The 16,843-nt window shown below is 38.4% G+C and overlaps 1 protein-coding gene across 2 annotated transcripts in view; it reads left to right on the top strand.

Moving 5' to 3' along the window:
* Window positions 1–5,225: 5,225 nt before the first annotated feature.
* Window positions 5,226–16,843, top strand: part of LOC135937052 (homeotic protein antennapedia-like) — a 101,145-nt gene continuing 89,527 nt past the window's right edge. For both annotated transcript variants that reach the window (XM_065480128.1, XM_065480124.1), the window contains exon 1: window positions 5,226–5,432. The gene's annotated coding sequence lies outside the window, so the exon portion shown is untranslated. The remainder of the gene's footprint in view (window positions 5,433–16,843) is intronic.

Below are 16,843 nucleotides of genomic sequence, written 5' to 3' on the forward strand. Positions count from 1 at the left end.
ACTAAGTGTGCGATGTGCGGTCAATCTTTTTCGCAGATAGCAATAACCATATTTTGCAAAATAAAGACATTGCCGCATATGTTATTATTTTATTGCAAAGATTTTTTTTATTTTGCCGTGCTGGCATATTTTCCATAAAAAACATTTATATCGAGTTAATTCTTCAGAGAGTAAAAATATATAATGGAATTATTTAGGCATTGACCGTTTCACACTCTTAAATTTATCGAAACAGCCTAAAAATCTATGATTTAAAATCATTTTTATTAAAAATAATGAAATGGAAAATAATGGAATCACTTGTCTCTCAATAGCCATGCGGCAGCTGCGAGAAGCGAGCACACAGAGCTCATCAGCCGCTGCAATGGGTCTGTGTCTATAATTAATTATTTTTCCATTTAAACTCGCGAAGATTTCGACAAGAGTAATATTTTTGGAAAGAACGAAAAATTGTCTTTAACTAGGTGCTATTTTAGATCGAGAGCGTTGATTATGCCAAGAGGGCAGCGGCTGACCTTGACCTCTTGAGGTCTTTAAAATACATTAAGTCCAAACTACTCGTGAAATCGTACATGAACTGACCTTAATGTTGTCGATCTGTCTATTCGTTGCAAAATTATAAATCCTAATAGCTCCACGTCTTTGCAACGTTTTAGTACATTTTAAATTTATTTAAATTCAACCAACAACTGAGGGGGAAAATCAACGGTTGAACAAACTTCCAGAATTTTTGAGCTGCGTGCAGTATTTTTCATTAGCTATTGCATCAACAAAAACGACTTATTAAATACACATAAATTATAAAATTGTAGTTCAAGTCTAGATCTTTGCCCCTTCCCACCATTTTAACTTAGGGCACGATTGCCGCGGGTCACAGTTGCCTGTCACTCGTTTAAAATGTATCAGAATAAAAATATATCACTTTTCGTCAGGCCGGCCAAAAATTAACAGGACATATATATTGACACTGTAAAACATCACAAATCGCTCTCGTCTCACGATATATCAATATTATTGCTGAATAGTTGAACTGCCGTTCGTCAAGGTATTTCAATCAGGACGAGGCACTTGGTGTGCAGCCGTTAAATATTTGCTTTTCCCGCTGCAAGACACTGTTTGCATGGTTATAGGCCACTTGAGTTTGTTTTGGTTGGGTCATGACACTGCTTGCATATATACACATCGCTGCACGTCCCTCAATTAAAGTAATGCTCTCTCACCTAAGCGAAATTTGTTTTGCCTGCGTTGCATTAAATTACTGTTACTTTATGGCAATGTTTTTCCTCGCACCGCGGATGTGTTTCTTGCAATGAGACGGTGTGTTTATCCAGCATTCTAATCACTCGGTATGGCCTCATCGCTTCAAAAAAGTGCTTGGCTGCAATGTCTCTATCCACTCGACTAGGACTAAACACTACTAATTTTTGAATAAATTTGATTCAATTAGAAGCCACTGTAGATGGTATCATTTTTAAACGTGCTTCAAAATCAGCGATGGCTTGAACCATGATGACGTTTAATCTCTGATAGGATGCACAAAACGGCGTCAAAGCGATTTTAATTGGCCGAAATTAAGCGAAAATGGCGCGATGAATAGCCGCAGATTAGACAAGGTCTGCGCGCGTTGCAATGTAATTTAGCAATTAAATCAGCCTATCTAGATGTAAATCTGTTTCCGCGGTTTACGTTTGGCTGATGTTATGGTGCAGCGCGTATAATAACAATAATGAAGTGCGAGCGCAGCAAAAACAAAAGACCAAAGCTGCGAAAATGGTAATTAGAATTCAGTGATATATAATAATCATAATATGGATTGGTGTCTATAAAAGAAAAAAGCCAGGAGGAGGCAAAAGAGTTTTTCAAATATATTTTTCATGAGGTTTTATTTGTATTTTTCAGTTCAAACTTATTAGATAAAAAAATAAATATTTTAGTGTGGCTAACAAGGTAACAAGTGAAGCATATTAATTTTAAAAACTTAAAATTTTAAGAAATTTCGTATAAACAATTAATTTTATTGTTCAATAATCCAATATTAAAAAGAAAGAAAGAAAGAAAGTACGTATCAAGACTAAAAATTAAAATTGTTGACTTAAACAACGAAGAATGCAGGAGATTTCAATTCAATAGCTGAACTTTGATTCAACGGAGGACAATGAGCCTTTCATGAGAGCCACGATGGCAAGCATAAAGCACACTGTTGCGTATTTATTCGCAGTGGCATATAATATTAAACAATTTTCCTAGCTTTGTGATGAGGCAATAAAGTCACCTCTTTGTGCTCAAAAGTTCCATAAATCACGAAGAGCAAGCTGCTTTAATCTGCTATCCTGTTGTTTGCGATAATGCTCTCTCTTCGGAGCGGCGCAAAAATGCAGTTGGAAATAATGAAAAACTGGTCGGTGTGTGTGTGTGTGTATCGTAGCAGTGCGTGTCTCAATACACGCCGAGGTGTATATTTGCGCGATACTGACACTGTAATTGACTCGTTTTCATGAATGTCGAATGGATTGTAAAAGTGGTGTGTGCTGCGGCTGCTGTTTTGTTGCTCGCTCGCAGGCAAATGTGCTCTCAACTTACAGCACAAATTTACGATCATGCTGCCTTCATTATTTTTCTCCGAGAAATCAGTTAAAATAAGCACTCACCCAATAAATTGTCCCACCGAAGAGAGCAGAGAACGCCGCTCGCTACTTTTTTTAATTCAGATAAACATTTACAGCAATACCAATGTTAATTAACTCGCGCGCGGCATCAGCGTGCGAGGAGAGCAGTTTTATTGATCAAACAACTTTAATTAAATGGCCATTCAAAACCGCCGGCTGATAAAATTTTTGCAAATTAATTACGGTCTCTGCGTCTCAGCCCATGCGGTGCGTGTTAGATTTATGGGAAATATTATTAAGCTGAAATCAACTGTTCGTGTCTATAAGAGAAAATTCAAATAAGTCTTGTTTTATAATTAATCATTATCATATAATAATTTCTAGAAACAAAAATTTAAATGATGTTATTTTTAAATTAAATTTAGAACTTCTCGGCACTTATAGAGGAGGTATTCAAAAGCAACACAGATAATAATGAAAAATTGCAACAACTGGAATAACCATATAAATTTGAGGAACATCTCCAGCAAGCTATTTAAATGATCTGAAAAAGTAAATTAATCCTTTAATGCCCCCGACTAAGATAACCTGTTTCGAACCCCCATCAGTTAGACTATAATGCGTGGTACAAATGCGCACTCTTTTTATTTCCTGGGAACATGAATTTAATTTCCAAATCTATAGCTCAAACAGACTTAAGGCGGACAAAAACCCCGGGCATGAGATTCTAATAGCGTTTCGATTGCATCACTTAAGGAATGCAACAATTCAATAACGAACTGGCTGATTAGGAAGTTCTATATATCATGGATACAAAATGGTAAAAGTTTACATTGCTAATAATTTTGTTCAATTTATGGAATTATTAAAATTACAAAATATACTTAAGTTAAAAGCAATTTACAAGATGGTTTAAACGATTCCATTATGAGTTATTGAGGGCTGAATAAACTCATTTTTTAAACGGGCCTCTTTTAAAATATCTGTGCTAACTTAATTTTTTATAATTTAATAATATTTAAAAACAAAATAATAATAATTGTTCTTATATTATACTCTGCTAAATTTCTACAAAATACTTTTTCAATCTCCCATTATTTAGTTTTATTTATTTTTATTCTTCAACCAACAGATTTTGACTATTATAGATCTATTCGACGAGTTTGTTATATGATTGCCTGATGTAAAGCTTAAATTCGAATAAGATATTATTCGCATTTTTAGCTCAAATTAGAAAAGAAAGCAATCACTTTGTGTCCCAGCAAATTTTATGTCTCGAGGGTCCGCAAAAGCTGTTGTCCGCAGTACTTAATCTCTCTGTAAGAGCAATATAAAAATTAGTATAGCTACAAGAACTAATACTCATTTAATTTCTGACTATGAGTATAAGCTGCGTATAATCCTACAAATTAATGAATGTAAAATCAATTAAAGACTTTGGGCTGATATTTATTTAGGAAAAATTAATTTACGGATCAGGGTGTCATGGAGATCGCATGATAAGCCCTGCTAACAAATTACCTTCATAATTCGCAATATTCTCGTAATTTTTTTTCAAACGGATTCTGTTTGTGCAAATTTGCCATTGTGCATGACATAATAAATTCAGATGAACCTCAGCGGAGCGTGTAGAGAATTTTATCTCTCGCTTTGCCTTAACGCTTTGTGCGCTCACAATCAAGCAACACATCGTCTCCAGTTAATTCAGCAAGGTCATATATTTTTCATTTCATATTTTTCAGCCGAATTTACTGTTCTAAACCAAACTTTTATGAAAGTTCTCTCCAGATAAACTTGCGCAGCAACGTCCCCTTCGTGTTGCGTAGTTAGGCAACAATATCATCCGTTGTGCACAGCCGGGCTGCATACCCACTGCGCACCAGCGTTGAGCCTCGTGTGGCCCATGTGCTCGGCGCATTTTGAATTTCCCCGCTGCCGCAATAATGGTTGTAAAGGGTGGTAACCAGTGGGCCTTGAGTTATGCGATTGGGTAGTGGGCTGAGTCACGTGGGGCAATACGTCAGAGCGAGATGCTGGGAGAAGAGGGTTCGCTGAGTTACAACAGCAGGCAAGCGTGCTGCTGGACCTACGACCGCCGGCTCCGTTTGCAACTGGAACCGTCCCCCAAATTAAACTGGACCATTTCTAATAAAATATGTAATTAATTGGAAAGGAAAATACAAAAGAAATAATTTAAATCAACTTTTTAAAAAATTAAATTTAATCTATGATAATTTTTTGGTCTATTCAGAGGCTTTTGCTTGCTCCATTAAATACATTTTTCCGCAAGTATAAATTCAAAAATTGGAGTCAAATTGTAGAAGGCCCGGATCAGATTTGATGGTGCGGAGAGGAGGAGCAAATTGGCAAAACCGCACCTCATTGTTGGCGACGGTGTCGATGGGGAACAGCCGGTCGTAGCTCATTTCCCCTGTCCCGGCTAGCACGGAGTCGTCTCCGTTCTGCCACTGTAAAGCACGCTCTCGCACACACACAATTTTACCCTTAGAGAAAAATAAAATTGCTTTTTATATCCCCACCCCTTGTTTTGGTGTGTGATGATTGTTCCCCTCTCGCTGTGTTCCTCTTCACGGAGGCGGGAGGTTCGAGAGTTGTAAGCTACCCTATCATAAACTATTCCAACGCCGTAACCTCAATACTTAACTGGCTGCCTACTACTCTCCGCTCAATTGCTTCATTGTCTCGTGTTACGCTCATAAAAAGCAACTCCGGGCCACCGAATCGCATGAAAATACAGACATTATCGCAAGACGCACGTGTTGCCATCCCTGAACCGGCCGCTTTTTGCAGCTTTTCGTCTAAAAGGTAAGGCAATTTTGAAATTCGCTTGCTAAAATTTCCTTGCGGTGACCGATCACGTGTGACAACTTTGATTTGTTGTTGCAAACAATTTAAAGATCACATTGGAAAATCAGGTGTAAATTATACCATTGTTGAAGAGAAATGCGTGGAAAGATTTAGTTTGGACACAAAATGCCGTTCCGCAGTGTTGGTATACTGTTCTATTGTTCGCATTGAGCTCTTTCAATTGGTGCAGGGTTTCTTTCTATGCACTCTTGGGTCAAAATTAAACAGACATTTTTCCCGATGTGGGTGGCATATTTTACAACCCTTGATAATTTACGACCAATAAAAAAAAACCGTGTAATGCTCTTCGACGTGTTCTTTTTCAATTTTTGGAGAAAAGGGTCGCCATTGTATATTTACGCACCTGATTTATTTTTCAAGGCTATTATGCTACTCTTTTTTGTATTTCAAAGACTTGCCCCCGGTCTATTTTCAAAAATTATTTTACGTGCTATAATAACCATATGAACTGTTAGTTTGAAGTGTTCTTGTAGCTACCATCGTCTTTAATTCAAAATTATAAATGCTTGTAATTTCATTTACATTCTATTGGCTATTAATATATTTGTTTATAAGAGCTAAATAAATAAAATAAAATATATGATTCAAGTGAAAATTGTTGCCCTTGTTGATTTTATATTTTGGCACAACATCGCATGATAGGAAACCTTAAATCAAATACGGATTGAACAAAATCAAACTACGATTCTAAAGCAAATCATGGCTTTGCATATTATTGTATATCTGACAGCCATATAAAGTTGTTTGCTGTAATTTGAAAACCTTAACTATCTTTAAGAAATCCCAATCGAATATTTACGCCTATTAAAAATTGAATCGCTTTAACATCTATTTTATTAAGCTCGAGTTTTACAAAGAACAAAAATTCCCAATTCAATGAAAGCTCGATAAATTCAATAAATTTCAACTTCAAAATTATATTGAAACTATTTTTTCAACGTTTGAAAAAAGTTTCAACCCTAAGAAATATTATGGCTCATAATCAACAGTATAGGCTGTAGTATGGCGAGTGATTGAGGTAAAAGTAACTTTTGCTTTTATTTTAGTCATGAGTTTCAGCGAGTTGATCGCTAATACTACAAATGCCTAAATTTCTCCAATAATGTGATTTTTTTGTGATATCATGTTTTAAATGTTTGACTTGTTATGGAGAAATAAACAGAATTGAATTACAATAAAATTGATAATATCCAACAATAATTATCAAATAAGAAATATTGTTCTTGATAGATGCCAATGAAGACAAAAACATGCGAAGTTTTCATAATTATCAGAAGAAATTTAATGCAGCTTCCTCGGTGCTGTGGAACAAGCAGTTTATTTTTTCCGTATTTCTACTAATTTCGTTACTATAGTTTCGGCTACTGCTATATCATTAGCAAGAATGGAAACAAGAGCATTAGTTAGAGTTTGCAATAAATTTACTCCATCAATTTAACATTAACACGAATTAAAAGCAACCTTTAAGTATTATAATTAAGAATTTACCTAAGTCATTTTTGTCACGTGCAATGAGAAATAAATGCAACAGTCGTTAAAATAATGGCATGTATGGAGCATCAAACAAAAAATAAATCCAAATTCATATAACATCGTGCAGTTAGAAGGGAATTTCTAGCGAAAGCGCAACAGTTTTTTCCCTGACAGAAAGGCGCAAAAAGATTACACATGTTTTGGTTGGTGCATTATTTTTCCTGAGTTAACTGGGGATGAAATAAGACGAGTTAATAGACTAAAAATAAAAGGGAAGAGGCGAGAGCGCGCAGTGTATAATAACAATAATGGTGTGTGGTGCGAACCTTATGGAAGAGAGAGAGAAGAGGCAGTTAAGTTTTATGACAGACATTTGTCAAGTCGGCGCGCGTTGTGCGGGTTGCCTACGCTACCGAGCGAGAGCGAGCTTTGAATGGAAAAGCCAGCCGAAACGCGCGCGGTCCGGGCCTTTTCCGCCACCTATTTGCCACTCAAGGCAGCCAGTTTGTAAATGAAAGGGCTCATTATATTTGTACGCGCGTCATAAATATCACTGGCAGTGCAGCACAGTCCGTCCCGCAGCCGCGCTCGTGTGTTTGATCTTGAGGCGCGATTATCCAGCGGCAGCCGCGTCAAATTACTTGTTGATGCGCGCACATAAAAATCCCCTTAATTGCCACATAAAATTTTATTGGTGTGATTTCCAGCCCACCGCAGGATAAATTATTGTTATTTACACGCAGCACGCTGCTAAACGTCCTACTGAGTCCTAGACTCTCAATATTTAGTCTTCCGTATCGTAAATTTGTGATGAACAATTTCATATTTTCATTCTATCGTTTTTTCTTAAATCTCCCCTGTTGGTAAATCTGGTTGCTAATGGTCAGCCGCACTTATTATGAGGTTTTGACTTCATGATTGAAAGTATTGAGCATAGAATATAATTGTTTGTTTTTATTTGTATTTAAAGAGTCAGTTCCATTGGAATCGTTCGAAATTATTTTTATTACTCCAGCTGAGAAATTGTTGCAATTATCACCATGCTTTTAAAATTACGCAACTTACTCAAATTTGAATAAATAAGAGAATCCGTTTACAAAGAATCTCCTCTAAATACAAATTCAAAGCTTAGAGAAAAACCTATAAATTTTACTTGCTACAATATAGTATACATTTTTCTTTTGTCCGTGTGTTTTAGCAGAAAAAGGAAATATAAATAAATATAAAATCAATTTTGTTTATTTTTATATTAATAATGTAACAAAAACAGTTACATGCTTGATTTGTATAACCCTCTTCCTGCACAGGTGCGAAATGAGGCTCAGCTTCCAGAGTTCGAGAAGTTGTTGAAAGTATTTGTTTATTCTAACAAGTACTATAGCATAGATGAATTTCTCAATTTCAGAACAACAATGTAGAGAAACAATTACACTTTTTATCGCCTCGCAAACAGATGAAATGTATACACTTATGTTTTCAGTTGTTCTTCGTGTGTTTCAATTTGACTAATTTGTAAATACTCAGATGGTGTTAAAGGAACTTTATTACTGTACTGATGTATAAATGCAAATAAATGATCTAATCTAATCTAATCTAATCAGTTAATTATTTGCTACATAAAAGTGCTCTGATTTTAAGGATTAATCTGTTGCGATATAATTATTATCAACAAAAAGAGAGCATCCCAAATTATATAGAGATACCTATCCAGAAAAATGCTAATATTTTTACGGACAATTACATTAACGTACGAAATGGTCAGAATCGAGAAATAAAGAACCTTTTAATTCAGCTATATACTCTAAAAAACTACTTTATTTCTCTAAAATACAGTTTTTCAAAGTTATTCTATACTTTTTAATAAAAAAAGGATTTATAAAATTCCCTGCTCTAAACTCTCGCACATTGTCTTTTTCTGTCAATAATATTTCGCATCGACTTCATACCAAATCTTTGTTTGATCTTAACATCTTAAAGTAAAGAACTATTTTTAGATGTATTCAAAGCGAGCAAATTGTTCCGCATTAATCCGCTTATTTTGGCACAAACTTTTAACCGGGCCAATAAAAAAGTATCTCGCGCGCAATAAAAGCACACACAATTGAGAGGCGCTGCGCTGCTGCCGGGGCTCTTGCTGATTATTATTGTTTCACGTGTGTTTCTTTTTTGCCAACTCGAGTTTGGCGTGGAATTGGTTACAATTCTTGTTAGTGGATACACAAAACCCAGCGAGATCACGTCCGTCCCGCAAAGGAGCAAAAAAGTGAGGCTGCAAACCAGTCCCCGAGAAAAGAGCAGAGCAGCCAGCAAGCAAGGAGCATTATTACTACAACTGGCCCCAGTCTTTACTTGGAACTCTCCACAGCCACATAATAAGCACGGCGGGAACAAGTGATAATTGGATTATCATCGTTATTGCGCCTGGTTGCAAAAAACGCATGAGCACACCCAATTCTCTTCGCAAGGGTGTGAAACTTCTCACTTTGCGAGTGGTGCGAATTGGCGAAAAGGGCTGCAACTTTTCCGCTCTTTGCGATACATACTGTAAGTAGCACAAATTATCATTGCTTCTCTCTGTTTTTCTCTTGGGGGATTTCAACAATGAATTGTAGCATTTTATCTAAAATTATTTCCCCTTGAACAAATTTATTCACAAACGCGTGTGATGAGACTATGCTTAAAAAAAGAGATGAAATTTAAAAATGAAGCAATTAATATTTTTATGCTTGAAGAGGATTATTTTGGACAGCCCACGCATTCTCTGTTTCTCAACCAGCGGCATCGGGGAATATCACTCCCGTCACATATTTCAACGCCAAATTGTAGCTAGTTGTTTAAACCAGCTTTGGAATGTGCTTTTAACTGGTAATGAAGCTGCAAAATCAAACCGGAACTGGTGCGTGCCGAAAGTGGCTAAATAATTTAATAAAAAGCCGCCAGAGAGGGCGCGCGACGGGGTGCAGTAAGGATTGAACATTATTTGATCGCTTCACAAGTGGCGAAGACCCTTGTGATTTGAGTCTGGGCGGGGATACTTTACGAGCTCGGAGGCCGGTGTTCGCGTGCATGGCTTCCCGTTCTACCCACATCGCCGTCTTCCGTAAACTATAAACCAGCGCTGCGCTGCACGCCGCTCGCAATATCATATCGCCGGCGCGTGTATATAGCCTGTGTGCACCGAATAATTTGTCTGCCTAGTAATCATGGCTGTAATTAAATCCAGGGTGCACTTCATCATACCATCCAACAAGCCTTCGCCTCACTTGCTGCGTTTTAGCACAACAAGGGTGGGAAAGGTCTGAAATCCACATCAATTAAATTTTTCTTTTCTAATTTTCATTGCAATAAAATTCAGATTTTTTTACAGTCAGTTTATTTTTGTCATAGTAATAACAACATTTCTTCATGGTCTTTCAATAATCTTGCCATAATTGTTTTTATATTTTATTGTAAATGCAAAAGCTTTCCATTTAATTGCCATAATATATCCTATTGTAAAAGCAATTATTATTGTTACTATTTTATATTGGTGCTCTTTTTGTGCAAATGTCTCTAAGATAGAATAAAAAAAGCGTTTCAGCTCTTACAAACAACGTTACAGCTTTGTTAATTATCAGTATTAAATTAACTACGTGCAGTCTGCATTGTAAAGTTATTATCTTGATTTCAACGCACTTTTCAAATATATATTCGACGGGCATGAAGAAGGAAATAAAAGAAATCGTCAACCAATTTTGTATTTTAAGTCGCATTATATTTAGGCCACTACCACCGTTAAAAGACCCTCCCTTAAACCGATACCCTGATGCCATACTCCTCCCCTTCCCACCATTTTTAGGGTGTTTACATTTTAGGACCAGTTAGCACTACGAACAGTTGGGACTCACTGTAGCAAACTGCAGCACTTAAAAATTCACAATCAGCTTTTTTATTGAAAATACAGAGGCAAGCATACTTTTTGCTTTCCTTTTGCATCTTATCTTTCACATAAAACAATTAAAGGTTTTATTATTCACCGTCTATCTATAATAATCAAAATATATTTTAGTTTATAAACTCACGACACTTTATAATAACACACTATATAAATTAATCATAGTTGCTAGCGAAACATTTTTATTTACGAACTGTTTTGTAAGCAATATTTATCTAAAGTATTTTTAATTTTAGGGGTGCTATCATACAAATTAAAATAAAATTATACTGTTTTTTGCTAACCATATTAACAAAATTTCCTCTCATTTGTCTGAGCAAACCCTGCTGAAGAAAATTGCACACTCATACACGCAGGTCAGGGCATTCCTCAGTTACAACCGACATCGTCAACAAAATACCCGTGAGATGTAACAATTATGCTGCACGGCACAATTTCTTTGTTCTGCGCAAAGATCAAATTCCCCATTGATGTCGAATGAAGGCGGTTACACAAAAATTTCCCGCTGCTCTCACAGCCAGGCACCTGCTTTAAATTATATTTGAAAGCGGAATCGCGCGCGGCAGCTATACAGAAAAAGCCAAATGTCAGGTTAAGAGAACAAGCAGGGGCATTTCTTCCACTTTGAGAAGAGCGCCGGCCATAGTAGTGGCTTTCGCAGAGGTTGCTGAATTTCTCAAATCCTCCGCTTGCCTGCTTGTTTGAATATAAAAGCAAGCATACTCCGCGGCGCGCTTGTGACCACTGCTGCCGACTCGCACACTGAAAACTCTAGCTGCCTTTATACAGGTGTCCCATATTATTTTATGTGCTGGTGATTCAGCTACATATAAAAGCAATACAGTTACGGCACGGCAGAGGCAGCAGCAGCACAAACTCGTAATCCATACAGGACCACATGAATAAAAACAGTAGCTAGAGCAGTGCCCGCGTTTGCTGCAGCACACCAGCTTATTATAAACGGCACAGGAGAGAAAAGAGCCCCTGATGGGAAATTATTCCGTCTCGTCCATTTCCTGCTGATTATGGCTTTATTGATTCTGTCACGCTTTTTAATGTAATATTTCCTCTGCTCTGCAATATAATATGTCACAATATTGATTTCCCTTACAGATTCACAATAAGTAGGAAAATTGCTCTCCAAACTTCAAGACCACTTGCAAATTTATAAAATATTTCTATTTGAGGTGAACTCTTTTGAAAAAATAATTTCAAGCTTACAATTTTATTTTAATTTGCATTTGATATTCATACGATAAGAATTTGAGAGAAATTACCATCTATCATGCAACAATGGACCGTTTGGACAAAAGGCCCAATGACACGGCCAGCAAATTGAAATCCCACGCGAGAAATTGCATTCGGAACGACTCATTGTTGTGTCTAAATCTTGCTTAATCAGAACACGCAGCCTCCCGAGATGCACTATTGTAACGGTACACTTGTTCTCTCTCTCTCTCTCTCTCTCTCTCTCTCTCTCTCTCTCTCGCACCTAATTAAATTAAAATTAACGACGCAGGCTTCGGGTTTAGCCAGCGAGCCGCTCAGTTTAGCAGCGGCTAGAAGCAAATATATTGGTGTTCCCGCCCGAACCGCGTCGCGCGCACTACAAGGAGACTCATAAAGCACTGCTCGACGGCGGATGGAGCAGCGACGTCGGCCATTTGAGTGCCGCGATCTTCCCTTCGCGTGAGATGAGATACGAGCTCGCCAAGGGGCGGGGCTACTGGACCAACACCGTTGCCACACCTCGGCCGCCGTAAAGTGCTCGCAGTTCAATTAATCAGTCCTATTTTCTTTGAAGCGAATTTATTTTTGTTGCTATCGTTTACCAAAATTTAAAGCACAAATATTGCAATCAGCTAAACAAGAACAATTAATCATAACATACTTTCCTTGAAAGCCTGTAACGCAAATGTTTAATTTAAATTGGAATAATTTTTGTTCGGTTTTGTTGTCTCAAAAAAGATATTATAATGTTTATTGCAGTATACAACGTTTTTTGAACCATAAAAGGCTAACATTATATTCAATCATTAATTATAATTAATTTTGAAGCTTAAATTTTGTAGCTTAACTAACAAAAAAAAAATCGAAGAATTGTTATATATTTAGTTTTAAATCAATTGGTGCAATAAAATTATCTTAACAAATTGGGTCACTTGCAGCGGCGAGGGATGCCCTTTGTGGGTGTTGCACTAAAAAGTGAGTCAAACACATTCAAACAGCATTACGGCCCGTTTCAGCGGCAGCAATGCGTGCGGCTGTTAATGGGCAATTTCAGTGTTCCACGGCTATGATTTTAATGGCCGCGCGCCGCCGACTAAAGAACGGGGAGATTCCGCGTGACGTCACGCGCGCCTTCTCTCGCTTCTCGCGTTTACGCACAGCAGAAGTGTACTCCACGTCTTATACATGCCGCACGTTTCATTGACAAAAACTCGTCCTATAAAAAGTGTCAATATAATAAATTTGAGGCTAATGCGCGCCGGTGTTTGGGCCCATTCACTTTTCAGCCTATTCTGCGTGTGCCGTGCTGCCGGCGCGCCACCAACGCCACCGCCGCCGCCGCTTGGCTACATGTAGAGTGAGTTGAGGCGGCTGGCCATAAACTTCAAGTACCCATTTTATGGCCCCATAACTGCTCCTTGCTTTGCCATTCCGCTCGACATTGGCCCAGGTCGGGTGTCCTCTTCTTATCTCAAACTCCATTATTATTATTGCCGCATGTGCTAATGAAATGGTCTTTTGTGATCCGCTCCTGTGCTCTTATTAATTGCTCGCACCTAATTTTGCTTATGGCGAGATATAACTACTTCCGGAGAGAAGCTCCTGTTGCTCGTTGATAATTCTCTTCGTAGCATCAACAATTCTTCTTTTAATGATTTAAATTTTAATCAATTAAAATAGCTGTCGTTTTCATTCCCAATGGGTGTGAACAACTCTGAATTTGGCCAATGATTGAGAAACTAATCGAATTCGTGTGTCTTTCAAAAGATCATTATTTCAATTCATCAAAAAAGCAATTTCCTCCGTCAGATTTATTTTCGAGCTCCACTCAGGTCTTTAAATTTATAATTTAATTAAAATTTGTAATCAAGCTCATTTTCCAATCAAGTTTCTTTTCGCCTGGGTATGATTCAAAGCCATTCTCCAGCATCTTTGATGTATGAATTAGGCGTAGCTGAAAGTGTTGCGCGCAATTGCTCTTAGCTTGGGCTTATCGCGTTGCACCGATCTAAAATTGCTTTCTGCTCTCTCCGCTTGGCTTTGTGCTGCCAGCGAAAGAGACCACACTTTTTATATACGCGCGCGAGAGTTTAAATTCACCCAGCAGTGCTCATGCATGCAGATCGTTTTAGAGATACTCTCCGATGCTGCAGCCACGTGGTGCCGGCTAATGAAGTGCAAATTGCACGCAATTAACCGCCGATTAACATCCATCAGGCGCCGTCGTAAATGACAATCATATTTTGTTTTTTTCCTTCCCAGCCGCGTTCTTCGTGCTTGTTTTGCGATTAAAAATCAGCGCGTCGCTCTCGGCTTGGACAAGAAGCAGAAGCAGCGCGGCAGCTAACCGAGACACCCACGCTTCTTCTTATAAAATTTGCGCCGCGGCTAGAATGCCAATTGCAAATTGCGTTGCACACCAGAATTTCAAATGACACGCCTCGTGCACGCTAAACAATTGTTTTCGAAGGAGATACACGCGTTCCCCTTATCGCTCCAAATGGAGTGCAGAAATTTGTAAGGTTGAGAGTGTTTCTTTTAAAAGGCTTTTATGCGCACACTTTACTTTCAGATATTTAAAAAACTTTTTCTCCGCCGTGCACACATTTATTCACTCTCATTGTCATCCAGCACTGCGGAGGAAGATATATCTAGTTAATGGTATGCGAGTCATTAATATGTTTTTGTACAAACATTAACTATCAGCCGGAAAAATGTTGTCAGAATCGAGCTCGCACACGAACTGCACGCACACACAGAACTGCATTTTCTAATTAGATGCACAAACTGCACACAAAGCAGAGAGAAGTTACGGCAAGCAATGATAAATTATTCATTCCCTCTCAATCCGTGATTCTGTGCAGCTTTTATAATGTGTTGTTTGTGCTGATAGTCATTTATAACAAGTCCTAATGACTCAATAATTATCCCACGTGGAAATGCACGCACACAATAATATGATGACGATGCACGCCCAGCAGCAGTTTGCGCCTGTTAGAATGGCGAGCGTTATTGGAAACTATTGCTCATTGAGAACGCCGGGAAATAGAGTTTTGGGCTCAAAAAGGCTTGTGTAGTCTAATAAGTCAACAAGTAATCCACGGCGATCATTAATAAATTGAAATTTATTGCATAATTCCGGCACAAAATCCCCTCTAGAACAATAAATATTTAAACGTACAACAGGCGGGCCGGCTAAAAGAGCTGCTGCTGGATTTCTATTTTAAATCCATAATACAATATATGATTCAAAGAGGCGCACAACAGCAGCAGCAGCAGCAGCGGCGGCAGGCATTTATTTATATGAGAGTGCGTGGTGTATGTATACCTAAAACACACGGCGGCGCAGAGCGGACGAGAGTGGCTCGACGCAATTTATGCATTGTAAATCCTGCCTCTGATTATACTGGTCTACATTTGGTAAAGGCTGCTTATTTTTCTGGACAGCACGGGGCACATGCATGCACACATACACACACACACACTCGGGGGCTTAAATGTGTGCAAGAAAGATGGGCCTTTATTTAAAACAAAGCCCGCGCCAGCTAGAGGTCTGTGCCCTGCGCGCGTACGTGTATTTATGGGCGCCACCCTCTCACACTCTCTCTCGTTTAATGCATGTACGTACACCCCCCGTTAAATTAGCAACCGGCAATCCTTCCCTGAGAGTGTTTTATTCACATGCGAGCTGGCTTGCAAGTTGGACGGAATTATGCTAGAACTGTGGAAGATTTGCTGCTGTATCTACATAGTCTTGAAGGAGAGTGTTAGTTTGACGATGTGCTCGTTACGCCTGAATAATCCCTGTAAAACATTATACTTCTCGCAGCAAGTCAAATTGAGATATTTCTTCAATAGCAAACGGGTAATTTGTTTTATCAAGTTGAGCTTATCACATTATTATTTGTAGAATTATTACTTTATTCATATTAATAAGAGGTCGTGAGTGTATAGAACTTGGATTTGATAGATAACAATCATCAATTTTCGGTTTAGGATTTCTAATGCCACATTCCGCAATTTTCTCTCTCCGTGGGCATCTCTCTTGGTAATGCGAAGCTGATGAAGGAGAGCATGCTGAGAGGGAGCGGTATAATATTTAAATCCATTTCGAGCGTATCAGCCCCATAAAGGGAATCAATCATAATCGCCATCGCACTCTGTCATTGCATGCTCAATACCTCTCTCCCAGAAGAAGCAGATATAGGAATAAAAAATCCGACTGCACTCACATTATAATAAAATGCCACAGAGCGAGAGAGCTAGCTGCTGTGCTGCTGCTGCTCTTGGGAAGAGAGAACCACCGCGCCTAATGCAAAATCGATGGTCCGCCATTAGAGCTGCTGGTGATAAATCTAAAAAAGCAGGCATGCCATGATTTATTAGCAGAAGGTGCTGCGCCTATCCCCGAGACAACAAAAACTTTTTTGGACCCCTTATACATTAGCATATCAGCTCTCGCTCTCTCGAGCTATAGAAAAGTCAAGAAAGCAAAAAAACGCGCGCGGCACCGTGTTCCTCCTCCTCCTTTGACTAGCTGCTTCTCCTCGGCGTGCACCAGCAAGCAAAGAGCGGCGGCAGCAGCGTTTCCAAATTTATGTGCTGGCCCGATTTTTGTCATAAAATATTGAAGATTAATTACTTGTGCCTCTAGCTGGTGTGGCCGTCCGTGGTTTTTAAAATATGGCCGCAAAAAGTGTTTTCTGCGACG

The sequence above is a fragment of the Cloeon dipterum genome, chromosome 2, assembly GCF_949628265.1.
Source record: "Cloeon dipterum chromosome 2, ieCloDipt1.1, whole genome shotgun sequence".
Taxonomy (NCBI): domain Eukaryota; kingdom Metazoa; phylum Arthropoda; class Insecta; order Ephemeroptera; family Baetidae; genus Cloeon; species Cloeon dipterum.